A 23,354-nucleotide genomic window follows, 5' to 3' on the forward strand; every position below is an offset into this window, starting at 1 on the left:
TTGCCAGGAGTTTATAGGACAGATATGTGCCTCTGCTGCACTGTGGATGACACAATTATACATTAGTGCCTTACTACCTTCCTATTTCCTATATTTCTAATTTCAGTTTTAGGTGCAAATTGTTACACTTTAATTCAGACTTATGCAGACAATGAATATTGAATCTTTCAACTTAGCAGACACACATTCAAGGAAATACAAATTGAGCTGCTACTGTGATAACCAGCTGAAAGAAGATGGAATGAGATTGATTGTGGTTTTAAGGACTACCTTACTAAAAGTCTTATTTACTTAATGCCGTCACAGTAATTTCCTTCCAACTCACAAACGTCTGCCTCTCAAAGTCCAACCCAACCGAGAAAGGTGGAAATGGGTAAGGCTGGCCAACAGGGTTCTGGTGAAGGCCAACCCCATGCAGTGGATGCAATGGATTGCAGAAGTGTTGATGATCTCAAACCAAACCACTGACACCGGATGATGATGGAGATGGAAGTTGTGAATTTCCTTTCACACGGATTTGTGAAAGGAAAATCATGTCTGACGAATCTTATAGAATTTTTTGAAGATGTAACTAGTAGAGTGGATAGGGGAGAGCCAGTGGATGTGGTATATTTAGATTTTCAAAAGGCTTTTGACAAGGTCCCACACAGGAGATTAGTGTGCAAACTTAAAGCACACGGTATTGGGGGTATGGTATTGATGTGGATAGAGAATTGGTTGGCAGACAGGAAGCAAAGAGTGGGAGTAAACGGGACCTTTTCAGAATGGCAGACAGTGACTAGTGGGGTACCACAAGGCTCAGTGCTGGGACCCCAGTTGTTTACAATATATATTAATGATTTAGATGAGGGAATTAAATGCAGCATCTCCAAGTTTGCATATGACACGAAGCTGGGTGGCGGTGTTAGCTGTGAGGAGGATGCTAAGAGGATGCAGGGTGACTTGGATAGGTTAGGTGAGTGGGCAAATTCATGGCAGATGCAATTTAATGTGGATAAATGTGAGGTTGTCCACTTTGGTTGCAAGAACAGGAAAACAGATTATTATCTGAACAGTGGCCAATTAGGAAAAGGGGAGATGCAACGAGACCTGGGTGTCATTGTACACCAGTCATTGAAGGTGGGCATGCAGGTACAGCAGGTGGTGAAAAAGGCAAATGGTATGTTGGCATTCATAGCAAAAGGATTTGAGTACAGGAGCAGGGAGGTTCTAGTGCAGTTGTACAAGGCCTTGGTGAGACCGCACCTAGAATATTGTGTGCAGTTTTGGTCCCCTAATCTGAGGAAAGACATTCTTGCCATAGAGGGAGTACAGAGAAGGTTCACCAGATTGATTCCTGGGATGGCAGGACTTTCATATGAAGAAAGACTGGATCAACTAGGCTTATACTCACTGGAATTTAGAAGATTGAGGGGGGATCTTATTGAAACGTATAAAATTCTAAAGGGATTGGACAGGCTAGATGCAGGAAGATTGTTTCCGATGTTGGGGAAGTCCAGAACGAGGGGTCACAGTTTAAGGATAAAGGGGAAGCCTTCTAGGACCGAGATGAGGAAAAACTTCTTCACACAGAGAGTGGTGAATCTGTGGAATTCTCTGCCACAGGAAACAGTTGAGGCCGGTTCATTGGCTATATTTAAGAGGAAGTTAGATATGGCCCTTGTGGCTAAAGGGATCGGGGGTATGGAGAGAAAGCAGGTACAGGGTTCTGAGTTGGATGATCAGCCATGATCATACTGAATGGTGGTGCAGGCTCGAAGGGCCGAATGGCCTACTCCTGCACCTATTTTCTATGTTTCTAAGTTAATCAATGACCCATGCTCCACTTGGAGCTAAAGGCCCAAGCAAAGCACAAATCAAATTTCAAAGTTCAATGTTCAAAGTAAAATTTATTATCGGAGTACATGCATGTCACTACATACAACACTGAGATTCTTTTTCCTGCAGGCATATTCATCAAATCTATAGAACAGTAACTGTAAACAGGATCAATGAACAACAAACTGTGCAAATGCAAATATAAATAAATAGCAATAAATAATGAGAGCATGAAATAACAATAAACAAGTTCTTAAAGTGGTTCTGGGGAACACCAGAAATAGAATGAATGTAGTTATCTTCTTTTGTTCAAAAGTCTGATGGTTGTGGGGTAGTAACTGTTCTTGAACCTATCCAAAGATATCCAACGTCTAAGTGTCATGAAATGTCCCTTTTGGAAGTTTTCATGTTTTATTCTTTTATAACTTTGAATCACAGTGAATTTAATTTGGCTTTTTTGACACTGATCAACAGGAAAAGATTACTTCATGTCAAAATGAAAACAGAACTCTACAAAGTGATCTAAGTTAATCACAAATATAAAACACAAAATAATTAATTGCATAATTACTCAGCCCCTCTAGTCAGTATTTAGTAAATGCCTTGGGTGATGGGGGTCCTTAATGGTGGATGCTACCTCCCTGAGGTTTGTTTTTTAAAGACGTTGCAGTGCACAGGAGGCTGATGTTCATGACGGAGCAGGCTGAGTTTGTAACTTACTGCAGCTTTTTCCGATCCCCGTGCAGTGGCTTCTCCATAACAGATGGTAAGGTAACCAGTCAGAATTTTCTCCACCGTACATCTATAGAAACTTGCAAGGTGATACACCAAATCTGCTCAGACTCCCAATGAAATATAGCTGCTTTTGTGCCTTTTTTGTAATTGCATCAGTATGTTGGTCCCAGGATAGCTCCTCAGAGATGTTGACACCCAGGAACTTGAAACTGCACACCCTTTCCACTGCTGATCCCTCAATGAGGACCGGTGTGTGTTCCCTCAACTTCCTCTTTCTGAAATCCACAATCAATTCCTTGGTCCCTCATATTGTGGCTTCTCAATCATCTTCAGATTTATTCATTGGCAGCTGAGTCTTCAATTTCCTCGGCCAAACCTCTATCTCTCCAAATCGCTTGTATCTGTAAAATCTCTTTCCTTAACCAAGCTTTTGGGATCTTCTTCAGTGACTTGATGTCAAATTTCGTTACATGGTGTATCTGTGGAGCACCTTGGAACATTTTTCTGCCTTTAAGTGTGCAAAAAGGTTCTATTGCTAATGCATATTGCTGTGATTTTAAATTCAAACGCTTACATGTGTACATATGCTGCAATCAAGATTCAGTTCAGCTCTAACACAATTCACATGTAACTGGCAGTTACCCTGAAGCCATGGACATTTTGTCATTAAAGTACTGCAGAATGGTAAAACCTTGTACAGAAAGCGATTGATTATTTAAAATGTTCTACATCCATAATTGATGAAGACTACAAAATTTTAATAATCCTTTTTTAAACTTCCTCGGTGAATAAAGGAAAATTACATTTATTTTCACTCTAGTCGTTCCCTGTGGAGTATAGATTGATCCAGTGTCCCTCTCAAAACGTACCAGCTGAGATGAAAGTGTGCAGGTAGAGGAAGGTAAAAGGGAGTGTGAAGGGTGTTGTAGACTCAGGTAGCTCCATCATAGGCACTATCCTACCCACATCTTCTAAAGGTAGTGCTTCAAGAAGGTGGCATCCATCTTTAAGGACCCTGCACTATTAGGAACATGCCTACCATCATTATGGCCATCAGGAAGGAGATGCAGGAGCTTGAACACCTACACTCAATGTTTTAGAAACAGCATTTTCCCCTCCACCATCAGATTTCGGAATGGTCTATGAACCCATGAATCCACCTCACTATTTTGCTCTCCTTTTGTACGCATTTTTTTACTGTATATTTCTGATCAAAAAAAATTATCTTTTTACAGTATATTTCTGATCGGGCCATCTGGTGGTGCAGTGATATCAGCACCGGACTCTGGAGCGAAGGTTCCTGGGTTCGAATCCAGTCGGGCCGCTCCCGGACACGTTTTCCATCCGTGCCGGGTTGAGTGTCGAGCTCGCAACTCAGCCTCGTAAAAAAAAAACACTGCGCTGTGAGAAGGACGTGGGGGCCCACTCACAGAATCTTTCCTCCAAGACAACCACTTGAAAAAATAAGTAGTCACCGAGGCTCTGGCAGAGTATGGCACACAAAAAAATATTTCTGATTGCAACTTACACTCCGCTTTTCTAGGTACAATTGCACACCTTGTTCATGCAAATATCTAATCAGCCCATCATGTGGCAGCAACCCAATGCATAAAATGATACAGTCATGATGAAGATGTTCAGATGGTTTTCAGACCAAACATCAGGATGGGGAACAAATGAAATCTGAGTGACTTTAAAAGTGGAATGATTACTGGTGCCAGATGGGGTGGTTTGAGTATCTCAAAAACTGCTGATCTACTGGGATTTTCACACACAACACAGAGAATGGTGCGAGAGAAAAATTTTTTAAAAATCCATTGAGCGGCAGTTCTGTGGGTGAAAACACCTCATTAATGAGAGAGGTCAGAGAAGAATGGCCAAACTGATTCAAGCTGACAGGAAGGTGACAGTAACTCAAAAAACCACGCAGTACAACAGCAGTGTGCAGAAGAGCATCTCTGAATGCACAACAAGTCGAACCTTGAAGTGGATGGGCTACAACAGCAGAAGACCACAAGCGTACACACAGTGGCCAAGTTACTAGTCACAGGAGGTACCTAATAAAGTGGCCACTGAGAGTCTTCCAATTTTGTTATATATTACACTCCACTGCTGCATCCAAACAACAAATTTCAGAACATATGTCAGTGAAAGTAAACCATACTCTGTTCCTGACTCTGGAAAGGTGAGGGACAAAACACCAATGTTGGGTCGTCTCCTTATGAGTGAGTTTCCTCTCTGTAACTTTCAGTGTTACTGTAACAAATCCTGTATCAGTCAACCAAAGAGAGATGGTAAGTGCAGAATAAAATCCAGAAACACTTCAGAGTGCAAAGCAAAGCCTCGTCAGTTCAAGATCTGTGTGACAGGAGAAAGATTTTCAAGTCACCAAGATGAAAATTTTCAAAAAGCAGATCATCTCATTCTGTTTCCAGGCAACCAGGCATACTCTGTGTGCAGTGTTTCCATGTATCATGCACTTCTGCCCATAGGAAGAGTGGGGTGTGGTAGGGTACTGGTAACATATCGCTCTTTGAATCCTCATGAAGAGTCCTGGTCAACCCAAAATTTTGACAATTTATTTCCCTCCATGAATGCTGCCTGACTTGTTGAAGTTCCTCTAGTGATTTGCAACATATCCCCCTTCACAAATTTACTATGGGGCTGAGCGAATTTGTTCTTGTTCGAGATTACTGCATCTTGCACCTTTTTTCCTTTGCTTTTCTTCTACAAAAGCTTAGATACTTAAAAAACAAAGTCTTGTAGCCAAATATTAGCAGTCCTGATGAAGGGCATTTGCAAAAATGTTGACTGCTTATTCATTCCCATAGATGCTGAGTTCCTCCAGCATTTTGTGTGTGTGCTACTCTGAATTTTCAGTATCTGAAGAATCCCTTGTGTATACAACCAAATATTTTTTGTTCCTGATAGTAAAAGTAAGAAATAATTTTGTGTCTTTAGCTAATTGCAATAAAGGAAGTGATCCAAGAGGAAATCCTACAAATATTTCTGAAGAAGAATCCTCACATAAGTCTTTATCGGTTACCAAGAAATTACTTTGGATTGAATGAGTGTGGTTTTTGTTGATTCGATCTTTTCTGTTCATTTTAGCTAGTTGTCTTTCAACAAGTGTGACAATACTCTCTGATGGCAAACAGTAGCTCATTGTCCTTTTTTTGAAGTTCAAATGCAACATTAGCTACAGTTTGCTCATCTTGGGCTGATCAAGAATGCTGAGCAACAGACACAACTGGAGGAACTCAGCAAGTCTGGTAGCATCTATAGCGAGGGATAAGCAGTTGACATTTTGAGCCAAGACCCTTCATCAAGACTGGAAAGAAAGGAAGCTGAAACCAGAATAAGAAGGTGAAGGGAGAACAAGGAGTACAAGTGGACAGGTGATGGGTGAAACGAGGTGAGGAGGAAGGTGTATGGCTGAGGGAGGTTGTATGAAATAAGAAGCTGGGAGGTGATAGGTGAAAGAAGTAAAGAGCTGAAAAAGAAGGGGTCTGATGGGAATGGTGGGTGGAACCTGGTGAAGAATGCAATCAGCTCAAAGGAAAGTTCTGAATATAAGGGTTTCACCATATTCTGGAAATATTGAAAGGCCTAAATAGACTGGATGTGGAGAGAATGTTTCCTGTACTAGACCAAAGGACACAGCCTCAGAATAGGGAGCTGTCCATTTAAAACAAAAACGAGAAGGAATTTGTTCAGCCAGTGGGAGATGAACCTGTGGAATTCATTGCCACATGATACTGTGGAGGCTGTTATTGGGCATATTTAAAACAGAATCTTTATTCATCATAGATTATGGGGAGAAGGCAAAAGAATGGGGATGAGAAAGATTATAAACCAGTCATGAAGGAATGGCAAAGCAGGCTCAATATGCCGAATAGCCTAATACTGCTGCTATGTCTTACGGTCTTGTATTGCTCCTGTCCTCCTTGGAGCTACACATGGCTAACTCATGAGACTTCTGTTTGCTCTTGTTACAACCAGCTCCTGCTTAACATGGACTATCACTCCATCTAATAATATTATTTAAATGCAAATGGTGTGAGGACAAGATTCAGTCTGAAATATAGTTGATACCTTTAGCATCTGGCTATGACAAAAAGCTAGGATTGTGCTGTATACTATTCCTGAATGCCATAGTAATGGTCAACACTTTCATGGACATTTGTCATACTCTGTTCCTGAACCCCACCATGATTGCACCATCATTGACTGTTTATGCAGTGCTAGCTACAACATAAATAGAATGATAAAAATAGAGAATTTTCTTCTAGGTCAAAGTAATTTAATTAATTTTAAAGTCAAGGTAATTTATTACTAAAGTACTTATAGCTTTAAGCTCAAGTTCATGCTTATTTTCATTCAAACATACACACGTATAACAGTAAACAAAGCAACTTTCCTCCAGACCAAGGTTGTCTTGAATCCTCTGTCTGTCCTTCACAAGCCAGGCATTGGTAGAACATGGACTCCTCACCCTAGAGACTTCCTGCCAGGAGACTCCAGAGCACCCAAGTAGCTGAGGAACTCAGAGGTTCAATAAATAGAAATGTATTGACTTTCAACAGCAATAACAACAATTCAAATTCAAGTTCATTGTCATTCAACTGTACACATGTACACCTGCAAATGAAATAATGTTCCTCCGCACCAAGATACACAATATAGTACATATAACTCACACACAACACATAAGGTAATATTGCCTCAGGTAAATTAACAAATAATGAGGTGCATTGAAGACACAAGTTGAAAAGTAAACAGTATAATGCTACTGGTGCTTCTTAAGTGATAAGACCTGGGTGGTGGCAGGGAATTCAGTTGTCTTACAACCTGGGGGAAGAAGCTGTTTTCTATCCTAACAGTCCTCATCCTAATGCTATGGTACCTCTTGCCTGATGGCAGAGGGACAAAGAGATTGTTGGACAGATGGAAGGGATCATTGTTAAGGCTAAGGGCCTTGCGTACGCAGTGCTCCTGGTAACTATATCACCATATACTGCCATGGATTCATATTCTTACAGGTATTTATAGGAAAATAAAGAAATACAAAAGAATTGATGAAAAGCTATAGATAGTCAAAGACTGGCAAACAACCAATGTGCAAAAGAATGCAGGTTATGCAAATAAAAAAATGTAAATAAATAGCATTGAAAACATGAGTTGTAGAATCATTGAAAGTGATTTCATAGGTTGTGGAGTTGGTTCAGCTCAGAGGTGAGTGAAGTTATCTACACAGGTTCGGAAACCCAATGGATGTCAGGTAATTACTGTTCCTGAATCTGGTGGTGGGGGTTCTGAGGTTCCTGTACCTCATGCCCAATGGTTGTAGCAAGAAGAGAGCATGGCCTGGATGAGTTGAATTAAACAGATTTGAATTGAATTAGCGGCCATCCTTGATGGTAGACATTACTTGCTTGTGGCACCACTCCTTGTAAATATGCTCAGTGATGGGGAGGGCTTTGGGCTATGTCCATCTTGTCTTGTAGACCTTTCCATTCCACAGTATTAGTTTTTTCCATACCAGGCCATGATGCAACCAGTTAGGATACTCTTCACTGTGCATCTATAGAAGTCTGTCAAAGTTTTAGATGACATGCCAAATCTACACAAACTTCTAAGAAAGCTGTGCTATTAAACTTTTTTTATGATGGTACTTGTGAGCTGGTCTCAGGACAGATCCTCTGATATGATAGCACCAAGGAATTTTAAGTTGCTGACCTCTCTGCCACTGATCCCCTAATGAGGACCGGCTCATGGACCTTCAGCTCCTTCCTCTGTTTTCAGCTTTTGTTTCAAAGAACATCTGTCCTATGAAGGACATGAGAGAATTAAATAGGTTTTCAGGACAATCTGGAATACATATAATATCAGAGCAATAGTGATGTTAGCCTTTTTTTAAACTCCAGTTTTAAATAAATATCTGAACGTAACATTGCCTGTTACTATGTTGAGGTTTGAACTCACATCCTAGTCCAGGTGGCTGGATTACTAGTCTAGTATGTCCTGCTGTGTCACTCTAAAAGTGTATCTGAAACCATAGTTTGCTGCAATGGAATGGAACCATTTTCCTCTTGGGGACTATCTGTAGACATACAATTTAGAGACATCTACTGTGGGTCAAAGGGCAGATAGTTTTTGTCTGCCTTTACATTGCCCTCTTGTGAGAGAAAAAGGGAACTCATGCAAAATCGGAGAATAGAATACAACTTGATTGTCATTGCTCAAGACACCAAGATTATGGTGGTACTCCAGTCAATGCAATACAGATATTTACAATACATGCAGTACAGCTTAATTACTTAAAAATCCCGTATTTACATGCAATAAATGAGTTCGATAGTCCATGACACTCAAAGGCCTTTGGCAAGCTGGGTGTAGCATTATTCAGCTGCACAACAGCCCCCGGGAAGAAGCTGTTTCTCAGTCTTACTGTCTTGGCTAAGATGTTTCTGAATCTCCTGCTTGATGGCGGGAGATTGAACCGACAGTGTCTGGAATAGGATTAATCTTTAATGATGTTACGAACGAACTATAGGTATCGAGAGTTGTCGATTGTCTCCAGGTCCGGCAGTTGAGTCCCAGTGATGTGTTGAGCTGTCCTAATCACTCATTGTGACCTGTCTTGTTGCAGCTGGAGTACCGCACTCTCATTTCCTATATCAGTTTGCTCTCTATCCCACATCAATAAAAGTTGGCCAGCAATTTTTGAGGCAGGTTAGCTCTTCTTAAGCACTTTAAGTAGTATAGTCACTGTTGTGCCTCCCTACAACAATAGTAATAATTAGTTTCAGGTTTCTAGTTTATAATTGTCACATGAACTAAGATACAGTGAAAAAACTTATCCTGCATACTGATCATAGATCAAATAACTACACAGTGCACTGAAGTAGTTCAAGGTAAAAAGGTGATAAATGCAGAATAAAGTGCAAAAGCTACAGAAAAAGTACAGTGAACATAAACAATAAAGTTCAGGGTCACAACATGGTAGATTATGACATCAAGAGTCCACCTTATCATACGCGAGGTCTATTCGAGTATCTGATAACAGTGGGGTAGAAACCGTCCTTGAGCCTGGTGTACATGCTTTCAGGCTTTTGCATCTTCTGCCCAGTGGCAGAAGGGAGAGGAGAAAATTTCTAGGGAGGACAGAACATAAATCAGTACAGCATAGGAACAGGGTATTCAGCCCACGGTGTCGTGCTGAACTATTTAAATTAGTAACCAAATGGGCAACTAAACAAATCCCTTCTGCATACACAATGTCCATATCCTTCCATTCTCCTCACATTCATGGATCTACTAAACCTATGTGGATGGGGCCTTTGATTATCCTGGCTGCTTTGGTGAGGTAGTGAGAAGTATAGACAGGGACCATAAAGGAGAGACTTTAACACGATTTACCACGGTGAACTTAGTCAACAACAGCAATAGATAGTTCATACTACGAATGCAGAGAAACAGAAGATGAAACTGCACTAAAAGCTCGTGTTACCAAGCTGATGCTTCCTCAGAGACAGTGGTCCAGATTCTGAGGTCAGTAGAATGTTTTTCTTGCTCATTAGACATGGATTTCATTATCCATCCATAATTATCCATTAAATTAGGCCACTTCATAAGGAGAGCTATGCTTCAACCGTCCTGGTGGTCTCAGAGTCATATATAGCAAATCTCCCCCTCTGAAGGGCATTATTCAACCACATGAGTTTTTATGACAATCTGGTCGCTTCATAGAAATCATTCCTGATACTCATTTGTTTTAAGCTCTGGATTCAATTACTTGAATTTAACTTCCACAGCTGGTGTTGTAGGATTCAGACTCACAGAAACATTACAGTGAGGATGGTATTCAACATCCAAATTAGCTCTTTGAAGAGCAATCTACTCTGACCACAGTACCACTCTTTCCCTGAAGCCCTGAAATTTGTGTTCTATCAAGAACTCGTCCGTTTCCCTTTGAAATCCCCGAGTGACTCTGCTACCATCATTACCATTGGTAGAGAGTTCAAGTCAAGTTAAGTTCATTGTCATTTGACTATATACATGTATACCATGAAATGAGACAACATTTCCCAATCAGGGTGTAAAGCACAGTAGTACACATAACACACATATAACACGCAATAACTTAGGAAAGTAAGAATTAAATATATAAAAGAATAACGCACAGATAAACGAATTAAAGTGCTGTTTCCCATTCTGACCTTTCATGTTTTTATGCATCAGAGTCTCCTGCATGATGGTAAAATATCAAAGAAGATGCTGGACGGACGGGTGGGATCCTTAATAATACTAAGGCCCTTGCATATGCAATGTTCCTGATAAATATCCCTGATGGATGGTAGGGAGACCCCTATGACCCTCCCAGCTGTTCTCACAGTCCTTTGTAGGGACTTCTGATCTGATGCTCTGCTGCTCCCGTACCAGATGGAGGTGCAGCTTGTCAGCATGCTCTCAATAGAAACAGAGCTGCTCTCTGTATGAAGGTCTTCCCCCTCACACACAGTTCAGAGTTCAATTCCAGCACCTGTCTGTGAAGAGTTTGTACGTTCTCCCTGTGAGTGCAAGGGTTTCCTTCAGGTGCTCTGGTTTCCTCCCACAGTCCAAAAACATACCAGTTAGTAGGTTAATTGATCATTGTGAATTGTCCTGTGATTAGGCTAGTGTGAGGTAGGTGGGTTACTGGGTGATGCAGCTCGTTGGGCCAGAAGGGCCTGTACCATGCTGGATCTCTAAATAAATAAATGGATAGATAAATGAACAATGTCTTTTGCCCATCAAGAGGTCCATTCAAGACTCTGATAACTACAGGATCAAAGCTGTCCTTGAGCCCAATGATATCAATGTTTTCTGGTCCACTAGTGAAAAGAGATCTTTTCTGTTTACCCTCTTCAATCCCATCATGCTGTTCAATCAAGATTCAAGATTGCTTATTGTCATTCTTCAGTACACAAGTGTAAAGGAAAAATGGAATAAGACCATAAGACTTGGGAACAAAGTTAGACCATTCAGCTCTTCAAGTCTGCTCCACCATTTCATCATGGCTTACCCATTTCTCTTTCAACCCCATTCGCCTGCCTTCTCCCCGTATTCTTTCATGCCCTGACTCATCATAACCAATCAGCCTCTTAGATGCACCCAGAGACCGGGCCTGCTCAGCTGCCTGTGGCAATAAATTCCACATATTCACCACCCACTGGATAAAGAAATTCCTGCTCATCTCTGTTATAAATGCATGTCCCTCTATTTTGAGGCTGTGCCCTCTGGTCCTAGACTCCTCCACCAAAGGAAACACCCTCTTCACATTCACTCTATCTCGGTCTTTCTATATGTTTGATAGGTTTCAAAGAGAACCCCCTTCACTCTTCTAAATTCCAGTGAGTACAGACCCAGAACCATCAAATAGTCTTCATACGTTAACCCTTTCATTCTCAGATCATTCTCGTGAACCTCCTCTGGACCCTCTCCAATGTTACTCCAAATTTGATAAAATATAAAAAAACCACAATAAGATAAAGAACACAATAATAATAAAACACAATAAAAATAAATGCTAGAGATATCCAATGCACGTAGACTGAATATGCGTATGTGAAGTAACGCTAGGTACAGGAGTGACTCTGATAGGGAATGATGAAATAGTGGTGGTGGGGATATGGATGAGGAAGTTAGTTGGTGGAGCTGTTGATCAGCCTTACTGTTTGTGGAATAAACTGTTTTTGAGTCTGGTGGTCCCGGAATGGATGCTACATAGCCTCCTCCCTGATGGGAGTGGGGTCAACAGTCCATGAGCAGGGTGGGTGGGATCCTTCATGGAGTTACTGGGCCTTTTCTGGCACTTTTCTGTACATATTTCTTTGATGGAAAGTAGGCTGATGCTGATGATGTGTTGGGCAGTTTTATCCACCTGTTGTAGAACTTCTAACATTTCTGTTCTCAGTCTAGATCCGTAGTTTAGGCTACTGAATGCCATTGCAATAATGGCCACTGTACCACTGTACTGCAGATAATAGAGAGGTTAATGTGCTATTATTAACTTGTAAATCATGCAACCACTTTAAAGTGGGGGAGATATCCTCACCAAATGTGAAGCAACTCATCTCCTTCATTTCAACAATAGATGGCCCTTAATTTCCTTGTGCAATTTGCATTTGAGCATCAAGTTAGCTCTGGAACTTAACAACTTAAGTACCTTTTCAGAAAAGAGACTTATATATTGGGTCTGCCCATCAGTCTCTCCAGCCCATAATATTAAAACAAATTAATATTGCTATAAATTTTCAAAGTTACTTTAGAAAAAGTTCCCTTCCCGTCTCATTAGCTGTTCCATAATCCATCTCTCATTGTTTTTTTCTCAGCATGTATAACCTGACTCCCCTTACATTCTTTCCTTTTCCGTCACTTCTCTGTTCACTTCAGATCTCCTTGGGAAAGGAGTTGACACTATTGAGTCCATCATTCACAAGATGATGTCAGCTCATACCTCTGGCTAATGTAGAGGGCAAATCATTTTGACCTCACAGTTTGCAGACAATGTCTAATGGTGCATGTTGGAGGGTGCCCTGTGTCAGTGAAATCTAGGCCAACTTAAATAGCTACAGTATAACGTACGCAAACATTAGTGAAGTCCTATTTACAGTCTAAAATAAAATTCCTGTCCTAGAGAGAGTCATATCAATGAAATACAGCAATGAACCAGGTTCTTCAGCCCAACGCATCCCTACCTACCATGGTGTCCACCAACAAGTCCATCAGCTCACATTTGGTGCATAACCCTCTAAACCCCTCCTAGCCATCTAATTATCCAAATGTTGTCTGAGTGCTGTCATTGTACCTTGAAGGGCATTCTAATTGATTGCTTCACCATCTGGTATGGTGAAATCCTTCAGAAAATTGTCTACTCAGCCAGCTCCATCTTGACCACTAGCGCTTCAGCACCAAGGACACCTTCAAAGGCGAGGCCTCAAAAAAGTGTCATCCATCATTAATGACCCCCATCACCTAGAACGTGCCCCCTTCTCTTCGCCACCATCAGGGAGGAGGTAGAGGAGCCCGACGGAACAGCTTCTTCTCTTCTTCCATCAGATTTCTGATTGAACAATGAAACCATGTACAATACCTCACTTTTCTCACTACTTATTTAATTTTAAAAAATATATACAGTACTGTGCAAAAGTCTCAGATACATATATATAGCTAGGGTGCTTAAGACTTTTCTACAGCACTGTAGTAATCTTATGCATTGCCCTGTACTGCTGCTACAAAAAAACAGATTTCATGACACATGCCAGTGATGTTAAACCTGATTCGGAGTCCGGTACTGATTCTGCCTTAACCACTTCCTTGGAAACTCACACCATATATGCACCACCCTCCGTATGAAGAAGTTGCCCCCTCGGGTGTGTTTTAAATCTTTCATCTCTCACCTTACACCTACAGTCTCTAGCTTTTAGTTCCTATTCCCCAGTGAAAAGATCTCACTTGTCTATACACTTATAATTTTATAAACCTCTATAAGGTCACCCCTCAATCTCCTACATTCCAAGGAATAAATTTCTAGCTTGGCTGTAGCTCAAGCCCTCAGGTCCTGGCAGTATTTTTATGACTCTCCTTTGCACTCTCTGTAGTTTAATGATGTCTTTCTATAACAAAATGAGCCATACATTTTTTTTTTGCTTTTGTGTTTCCTTACTCTTGTTTGTTGGGGTTGAAAGAGCAATTTTTTTCCAATATTGTACACGTGTACTGTGGAAAGCATTCTAACCGGTGGCATCACTATCTGGCATGGGGATGGGGGGATAGCCACTGCACGGGATTGAGGTAAACTGCAGCTGCAGAGTTGTAAACTCAGTCAGCTCCATCATGGACACTAGCCTCCGTGATATCCAGGACATCTTCAAAAAGCAGTGCCTCAAAAAGATGGCATCCATCATTAAGGACTCCCATCACCCAGGTCTTGCCCTCTTCTCATTGCTATCATCAGGAAAGAGACACAGGAACATGAAGACACACATTCCGCAATTCAGGAACAATTTTTTCCCTTCTGCCAACAGATTTCCTGAATGGATATGAGCCCATGAGCACAACCTCAATACATTTTTATTTCTGTTTCTGCACTACTTATTTAACTAATTAATATACATATACTTACTGTAATTCACTGTAATTTTTCTATTATTATGTATTTCATTGTACTGCTGCTGCAAAGACAACAAATTTCACAACATGGACCGATGATATTAAGACCACAAGACCATAAGATATAGGTGCAGAAATAGGCCATTTGTCCCATCGAGTCTGCTCCACCATTTCATCATGGCTGATCGAATTTTCCTCTCAACCCAATCTCCTGCCTTCTCCCTGTATCCCTTCATGCTCTGAATCTATTAACCTCTGCTTTAACTATACATAAAGAATTGGCCTCCACTGCTGTCTATGGCAAAGAATTCCACAGATTCACCACTCTCTGGCTAAAGAAATTCCTCCTCATTTCCATTCTAAAGGGATGCTCCTCTATTCTGAAGCTGTGTCCTTTGGTCTTAGACTCACCCACCATAGGAAACATCCTCTCCCCAACCACTCTATTAAGTCTTTTCACCATTCAATAGGCTTCAATGAGGTCATCTTTCATTCTTCTGAATGCAAATGAGTACAGGCCAGAACCATCAAACATTCTTCATGTGACAAGCTATTCAATCCTGGAATCACTTTCATTTCTTCTACCAAAATCCATGACCATAGACTTCCACAACATTATATTCCATCTGGCACTCTTTTGCCCATTCTCCTAATCTGTCTAAGTCCTTCTGGAGCCTCTCTACTTCTTCAGAACTACCTGCCCTTCCATTTGTCTTCATATTGTCTCCAAACTTTGCAACAAAGCCATCAATTCCATGATCCAAATCATTGACATCTAATGTAAAAAGTATCAGTGCTAATTGTTACGTACCCATGGGTATCTTGTGTCTGTCACATGACCATGAGACATTGTAAATTGAGGCTCTGCTGGGCATGATGTAATGGTCTTGTGATGATGGAGTGCTGTAATTTTCTCGCCAGTGAGAGGTCATGTGATAGCTTTTTTTCAATGGGGTATAAAAGGAGAACCCCTCCCTGTGACGCAGGTCAGTTCGTGGTTGAATTCGTCAGTGACTCCGTTCTGCTGCGTATTCGATGTTATGACGCAGCTTTGTTTTAAAGTGGAGTTTTACTTTCTGCCTTAAGTCTCAAAGGTTATTGCCGGCAGTTTTGCTACAATACTGCCAGTTTAATCCAGTCAGAGAGTGAAGAATTTATTGAAGTACGGAAATCCCGAAGGATCGGAAAAAGCTGGTGTTGACGGCGATAAATAGGTTTGACCTTAATTAATCTTCATTCGGAAGGAGTTAGTAACCTGCGGTCCAAGATAGCCCCTGCAAAAGAGCAGAAAGGGTTAGAGCAAGGTTTTGCCAAGGAAAGGTCAGTGCCTTTAAGCCGTTATATTTCTTTCACAGTGAATCCTTTGGGCAAGGCATATTTAGACTAGGATCAGCAGTAACGTCGTGACGTCGGTGAGAAATTTGTTACTTCTAGGAAAAACTCTCCTAAGTGACTGTGTAAATCATTTGGACTTTTACATTACTATTTCTAAGAACTGTTTTTGCATTATCGCTTTAAGAACTGTTCGAGCTGCCATATGGCAGCAGACTTCCGGTTAAGTTAGTAGTTTGTTTACTTTTGGGTTTTTCTTGAGCAGTGTTTAATAAATGTTTTATTTGCTATAATAAACCTGTCTCAATTCTATATTCATTGTTGCCGTGCTATAACACAACACAGACCTCTGTGGCACACCACTAGTCACCAGAAGCTAGTCAGAAAAGGCTCCCTTTACTCCCACTCTTTGTCTCCTGCCAATCAGCCACTGCTTTATCCATGCTGGAATTTTTCCTGTAATACCATGGGTTCGTAGCTTGTTAGGTAGCCTCATGTGTGACACCTTATCAAAGGCCTTCTGAAAATCCAAGTACACAACATTACTGATTCTCCTTTGTCTATGCTGCTTGTTATTTCTTCAAAGAATTCCAACAGATTTGTCAAACAAGATTTTCAATTAAGGAAACCAAGCTGACTATGGCCTATTTTATCATGTGCCTCCAAATACACTGATAACTCATCCTTAATAATTGACTTCAATATCTTCCCAACCACTGAGGTCAGACTAACTGGCCTATAGTTTCCTTTCCTCTGCCTCTCTCCCTTCTTGAAGAGTGGAGTGACATTTGCAATTTTTTTAGTTTTCTGGAACCATTCCAGAATCTAGTGACTCTTGAAAGATCATTACCTGATTCTGATAACAGTGTCACAAAGTCATTGAACTTTGGGAAAACCTGCTTTAGTGAGTAACTTATATTACCACTGCTAGGCATTCCCTTCGAATTACAATTGGGCTGTGTATGCTCTTGGTTGCTAGACTCCTGTCACATGATCGCTGTCACAGTGGCCCAGCTGGAAGAGCTCCTGCCGCACATCTCCAGCAATCCAGGTTCAATCCTTCAGTGCTCTCTGTGTGCCTTCTCTCTTTGTCTGCGTGGGATTCCTCTGGCTGCTCCAGTTTCATAGAGTCAAGGAGTCATGCCAAAGGCACAGAAACAGCCCTGTGTCCAATCATGCTTCCTCCAGGATTCTCAAAGGTGTGTAGTTTGGTAGGTTCGTTGGTCCATCAACGTAGCTTGTTTTTTTTTTGATTGGTTTATTTATTTAGAGTACGGTACAGTTTAGTAACAGGCCCGTCTGGCCCAAAAAGCCCACACTGCCCAATTAGACCCACTAACCTGTGCATCATTGAAATGTAGGTGGAAACCAGAGTACCCAGAGGAAATCTATGTGGTCATAGGTGGAACGTACAAACTCGTTGCAGACAGTGGAGGAACAGAACCCAGGTCACTGCGGCTGGAATACCATTATGCTATGTGGTGCACTGCTGTGCTGCCATAAGTGGCCTTGAGTGAATGGGTGACTGGCAGAGTATTGGGGGAGCTGTTGCTGATGTAAGGAAAATAAAAACAGACTACATCAAGTAGAATGGTGCTTGGTGGCTAGCATAGACTCAATGGGTTGAAGCACCTGCTTCTATCGTGAATGAGTCAATCAGACAGGAAGGAGAAGTTTAAGCAGAAGGGATAGAGAATAGAACGTGGAATGGTACAGCATAGGAACAGGCCCTTCAGCCCACAGTGTTGTGCCAAAATAATCTCTTGCCAGTGAAAGGCAGCGCCTGTATGAAATATTGAAGGGTTGGGATGGACTGTAGTTTTTGATGGACTCTGGAAGCTTTGCTATTGCTTGCACGGAGGGGTGGTGGGGGTTGATGTTTTTGCTGGAGCAAGTGGGAGGAGGGGGGAGTGTTTATGCTGTTATTGTTGTTTGTACATGGGAGGGGGAGTGGGGCTTTGGGGTAGTACCGTTTTCTGTCATTTATTCTTTGGGAAATTTTCCTTTTCATGGATGTCTGCATAGCGTATGGATTTCAGGTTGTATACTGTATACATTGGTGTTAAATTGAACTTAATTAAATGAATTTCTTCCACCTGCACATGGTCCACAACCATCCTTTTTTTGTGCCAATCTAAGATATGTTTTGTTGTTGCAGAGTGCATAGTCACTAAATAAAATAATTGAAAAGATAGCCAGGACTGATGCACAGTGTCCTTCATGAGTCCTGATGAAGGGTCTCAGCCCGAAACATCAACCGCTTATTCATTTCTATAGATGCTGTTTGACTTGCTGAGCTCCTCCAGCATTTTGTGCTTGTTGCTCTGGATGCTGCAACTGCAGAATCCCTTGTGTTCGGGACTGATGCATTGTAGTTTCCACACCTATCAACATTTTTATTGCATGAGGTGCAAAGAAATTTTGGCCAAGAATTGTGAAACCACTTTGTGCAAAGTACGAAGCACAGAAATAAGCCGTTCAGCTCAACAGCCGATCCTGATGCTTCACGTGAGCCGCTTCACCTCATCGTCTTTCACAAGAGAACATGATACCGTGAAATAAGGGGAGGGGTATTGCTGATTCACAATATCCATTGCCCCCTGAAAGCGGCTGCACAGGCTAATGGGCTGGTGAAGAAGGCAAATGGCGAGCTTGCTTCTATTTGTCAAGACATTGAGTTCAAGTGTCAGGAAGTTAGTTTGTATCTTTATGAGACTCTGGTTAGACTGCATCTGGAGCGTTCATTTCTGGTCACACCGTTGTCAGAAGGCTGTGGAAGGTTTGGAGAGGTTTATCCGGATGCTGCCTGGATTAGAGAGCCTGTGCAGGGTGGACATTCTTGGGTTGTTTTCCCTGGAACAGCAAAGACTAGCAGAAGACCTAACCGAAGTTAATGGAGTTTGAAAGCATAGATAGAGTAGAATTCTGAGTCTACAGGATCAAAATGTCTAATACAAGAGGGCATATATTTTAGATGAGCAGAGGATAAGTTCCAAAGAGATGTGCTGAGCAAGTTCCTTACACATAGTGGTGGTTGTCTGGAATGAGGTGATAGTAGAGGCAAATGCAATAGGAACATTTAAAAGGCTCTTAAAACTATAAAATATAGGAGTAGAATTGGGCCATTTGGCCCTTCAAGTCTCCAGGTCAAATGGCCTGCAGCAACAACATGAGAAATAATATTAAAGGCCTTCATAACATCATTCCTCAGGATTTTATCTTACGTAGAACATAAAAACCAAGAGGCACATATTTGACCAAGTAATTGCATACCAGTTATGGTATTGAACTGGTGAGGAAGACATGGACTTTGATCTAAAGAAATGAATTTAAATCCACCATAGCAGCTGGAAAATTCAAGCACATGTAATTAAATAAATCTGGAATAAAAATGTTTCTTCATTGATGTTGGCAAAGAAACCACCAGATTGTCATGAAAACATACCTGATTCATTCAGGCAGGTAAGGGAAGGACACCTACTATTCTTGCCCATTCCGTTCTCCATGTGACCTTAGACCTATAGCATTACGGTTGGCTTTTAACTACTTCTCTACAGAACAACCATGAGCAGTATCTGATGGCCTAGTCAGCAACAGCCACATCCAGTGACAAAGTAAAACTAGACTCCTGTTTTTACTGATCAATTGGCTGATGTGTTCACTGAGATCTTTCACCTCTCACTTAAACAGTCTGAGGTACCCACCTGCTTCAAGCAGGCTTCAATTATACCAGCGCCAAATAAGAACATCGTAATGCACTTCAATGACTATCAGCCAGCAATGACAGTGATTAAGTGTTTTGAGAGGTTGGTGATGAAACATATCAAGTCCTGCCTGGATCCACTCCAGTTTGCCTACTGGCACAACAGGTCAGCAGCAGATGCCATTTCATTGGCTCTTCATTCAACACTGGATCATCTGGACAGCAATACTATCATCCCCTCAAAATTAATCAATAAGCTTCAAGACTTTGGCATCAATAGCTCCTTGTTCAATTGGATCCAAGGTTTCATCCCATGCAGAACCCAGTGTTTGGATTGGCAACATCTCCTCCATGATCTCCATCAGCACAGGTGCACCACTAGGCTGTGTGCTTAGCCCCCTGCTCTACTCACTTTACACTTATGACTGTGAGGCTAAGCAGAGCTCCAATACCATATTTAACCTTCCTGACGACACCACTGTCACTAGCTGAATTAACATTGGTGGTGAAGAATCATCATATAGGAGGGAGATTGAAAATCTGGCTGAGTGGTGCCACAATGACAACTTCTCACTCAATGTCAGCAAGACCAAGGGGCTGATTATAGACTTCAGGAGGAGAAAACATGAAGTCCATGAGCCAGTCCTCATCAGGAGATCAGAGGCGGAGAGGGTCGACAACTTTAAATTCCTCAGTTTTATAACTTTGGAGAACCTGTCTTGGACCCAGCATGTAACTGTGATTATGAAGAAAGCATGGCAATGCCTCTATTTCCATCCTGGGTGCAACATATTGAGTTTGAGGAAATTTGGTTTGTTACCAAAGAATCGAGCAAATTTCAACTGATGTTCCGTGGAGAGCACTCTAATTGGTTGTATCACTGTCTGGTATGTAGCACCCACTGCACAGGATTGGAAAAAGCTGCAGAAAGTTGTAAACTTTCCATCATGGGCAATAGCCTTCCCATGATCAAGGAAAATCATCAAAAGCCAATGCTTCAAAAATATGTCATCCATCATTAACAACATGCATCACCCAACACATGCCCTCTTCTCATTGCTACCATCAAGGAAGGAGTACAGACACATACTCAACACTTTTAGAACATCTCCTTCCCTTCTGCCATCAGATTTCTCAATGGACGAGTTTTTTTTCTTTTTTTTATTCCTTTTTGCACTACTTATTTAATATACAGCATACTTATTTATATATATATCACTAGGACTTTTGTAAAGTACTGTTGTAATTTTATCTATTGCACTGTACTGCTGACACAAAAAATAAACAAATTTCATGGCATATGTGAATGATGATAAACCTGAATCTGATATTGTGTTCTGAGACTGGGAAGGGGGCAGGGAGAGGGAGCCATGGTTGGGAAAGGGGAAAGGTGGAGAGGAGGGAGCAGTAAGCACCAGACATACATTCTGTAGTAATCAATAAACCAATTGATTAAAATCAAATGATACTGCCTGGTGTCTCAGAGCTGAGTGTGTCTGCAACCACATTACACCCGTCACTGGCACTCCTTCTCCGCCAGCTTTCCCACTCTTCACCCTCGCCATTCCCAACATCCTATGCCCCTGCCAGATTTACAAACGCACTCTCCACTCCATGTTGACAAATACAGAACTGTGCAAAAGGCAGTACCTGATGAAGGGTCTCGGCCTGAAACATTGATAATTTACTCTTTTCCATAGATGCTGCCTGGCCTGCTGAGTTCATCCAGCATTTTGTGTTTGTAGCTGCACATGAGGTTTGGTAAGGACAAATATGCCAACATTCCTTGTTGCTTCTAATTATGATTTCTGTACATGGAAAACATTTATACAATTCACAAAGAAGTACTTGAGAAAGATTTATATTGTCCAGAAGTTTGATATCCACTCTCGCCTCTCTTTTGCACTTTACGTATCTGAAGAAATTTCTGGTGTCCTCTTTAATATGATTGACTTGCTTACTTTCAGATTCTACCTTTACCTTCTTAATGACATTTTTAGTTGCCTTCTGTTGATTTTTAAAAGTTTCCCAATCTTCTAACTTCCCACTAGTTTTTGCTCTATTATATGCCCTCACTTTCACTTTTCTGTTGGCTTTGATTTTCTTGTTAATCATGGTTGTCCATTTCTTCTTTAGAATACTTCACCCTCTTCAGGATGTATATATCCTGTGCCTTCCGAATTGCTTCCAGAAATTCCAGCCATTGCTGCTCTGCCATCATTCCTGCCAGTGTTCTTTTCCAATTAATTCTGGTCAGCACCGCTCTCATACCTCAGGAATTCCCTTACTGCACTGTAATTCTGATACATCTGATTTCAGTTTCTCCTTCTCAGATTTCAGGGTGAATTTGATCATATTATGATCACTTTCCCCTAAGGATTATTTACCTTAAGCTCTCTAATCAATTTTGTTTCATTGCTAGACCCAATCCAGAATAGCAGATCTTCGAGTGTGCTCAACAATGAGATGCTCTAAAAAGCTATCTCATAGACACTCTAGAAAATCCCCCTCCTGTGATCCATCACCAACCTGAGTTTCCAAATCTATCTGCATATTGAAGTCCCCCATGCCTATAATAATACTGTCCTTCTGAAGTGCATTTTCTATCTCCTGTTGTAATCTGTAGACCACATCCTAACTACAGTTTGGGAGTCTGTATACAACTCCCTTGAGGGTCCTTTTACCCTTGCTACAAAGTTAACAAATTTTATGACAAAAAATTAACCTAATATTAAACCTGATTCTAATTCTGATTTATTTGAGCTCACCTCATCAATTATGCAGATTTCATATATATATATTTCTCTTATATTTTCTTACTGTCTTCCTTTGTGTTACCTCTTTGATATTATCTGCAAATTGTTCTTGATCTGATAATCTTATTAATTTGTTAGAAGCACAATTTGAGAAACTTGTTGATTACAGTGGTCAGTACACAGATAAGGACTGGCACATAATGTCTGGGTTTGAGATGCATATCTGTAAGCTGGAAAACAAATAAAATGTAGATATTGTGATCTGAAACAAAAACAAAAACTGGTGGAAGGACTCCACCAATCAAGCAGCATCTGTGGAATGAAAACCCTTCACCAAAACTGAGAACCCTCTAAGTTTCATGATTTGGTAAATGAACGAGACAGGAAATATTTATGAAAAGGCCTCATGACCTCCATCTCCAAGCTTGACAAGGCTGGCCTGGACAACTCCTGTCTGTCCTGTGGGCAGAAGCTAATGATGTTTCTGGCCACTTAGGAATCAAAAGTTTGGAGATATGATGACACTTAAAGCAGCCTACCTTTTCCTTTTAATGAAACTATCGAAGCTGAAAGGGCAATTTCTTGTGTGCCATGTCCCTCAGCAGTGGCTACTGTGTGGCTTTTTGAATGGTGAAGTAACACAGAACTATAGAGTTATACAGCATGGAAACAGGCTATCTGATCTATAACATCCACACTGACTAGTGGGCACCAATCCATGTTAATCCCATCTTCTAACACTTGACTCATTGCCTTCTGTGAGGTATAGGGAATCAAGCACTCATTTCAGAATCAGAAACAGGTTTCATATTACTCACATATGTTGTAAAATTTGTTGTTTTGTGGCAGCAGTA

Source organism: Hemitrygon akajei, chromosome 3, assembly GCF_048418815.1.
Source record: "Hemitrygon akajei chromosome 3, sHemAka1.3, whole genome shotgun sequence".
Lineage (NCBI taxonomy): Eukaryota > Metazoa > Chordata > Chondrichthyes > Myliobatiformes > Dasyatidae > Hemitrygon > Hemitrygon akajei.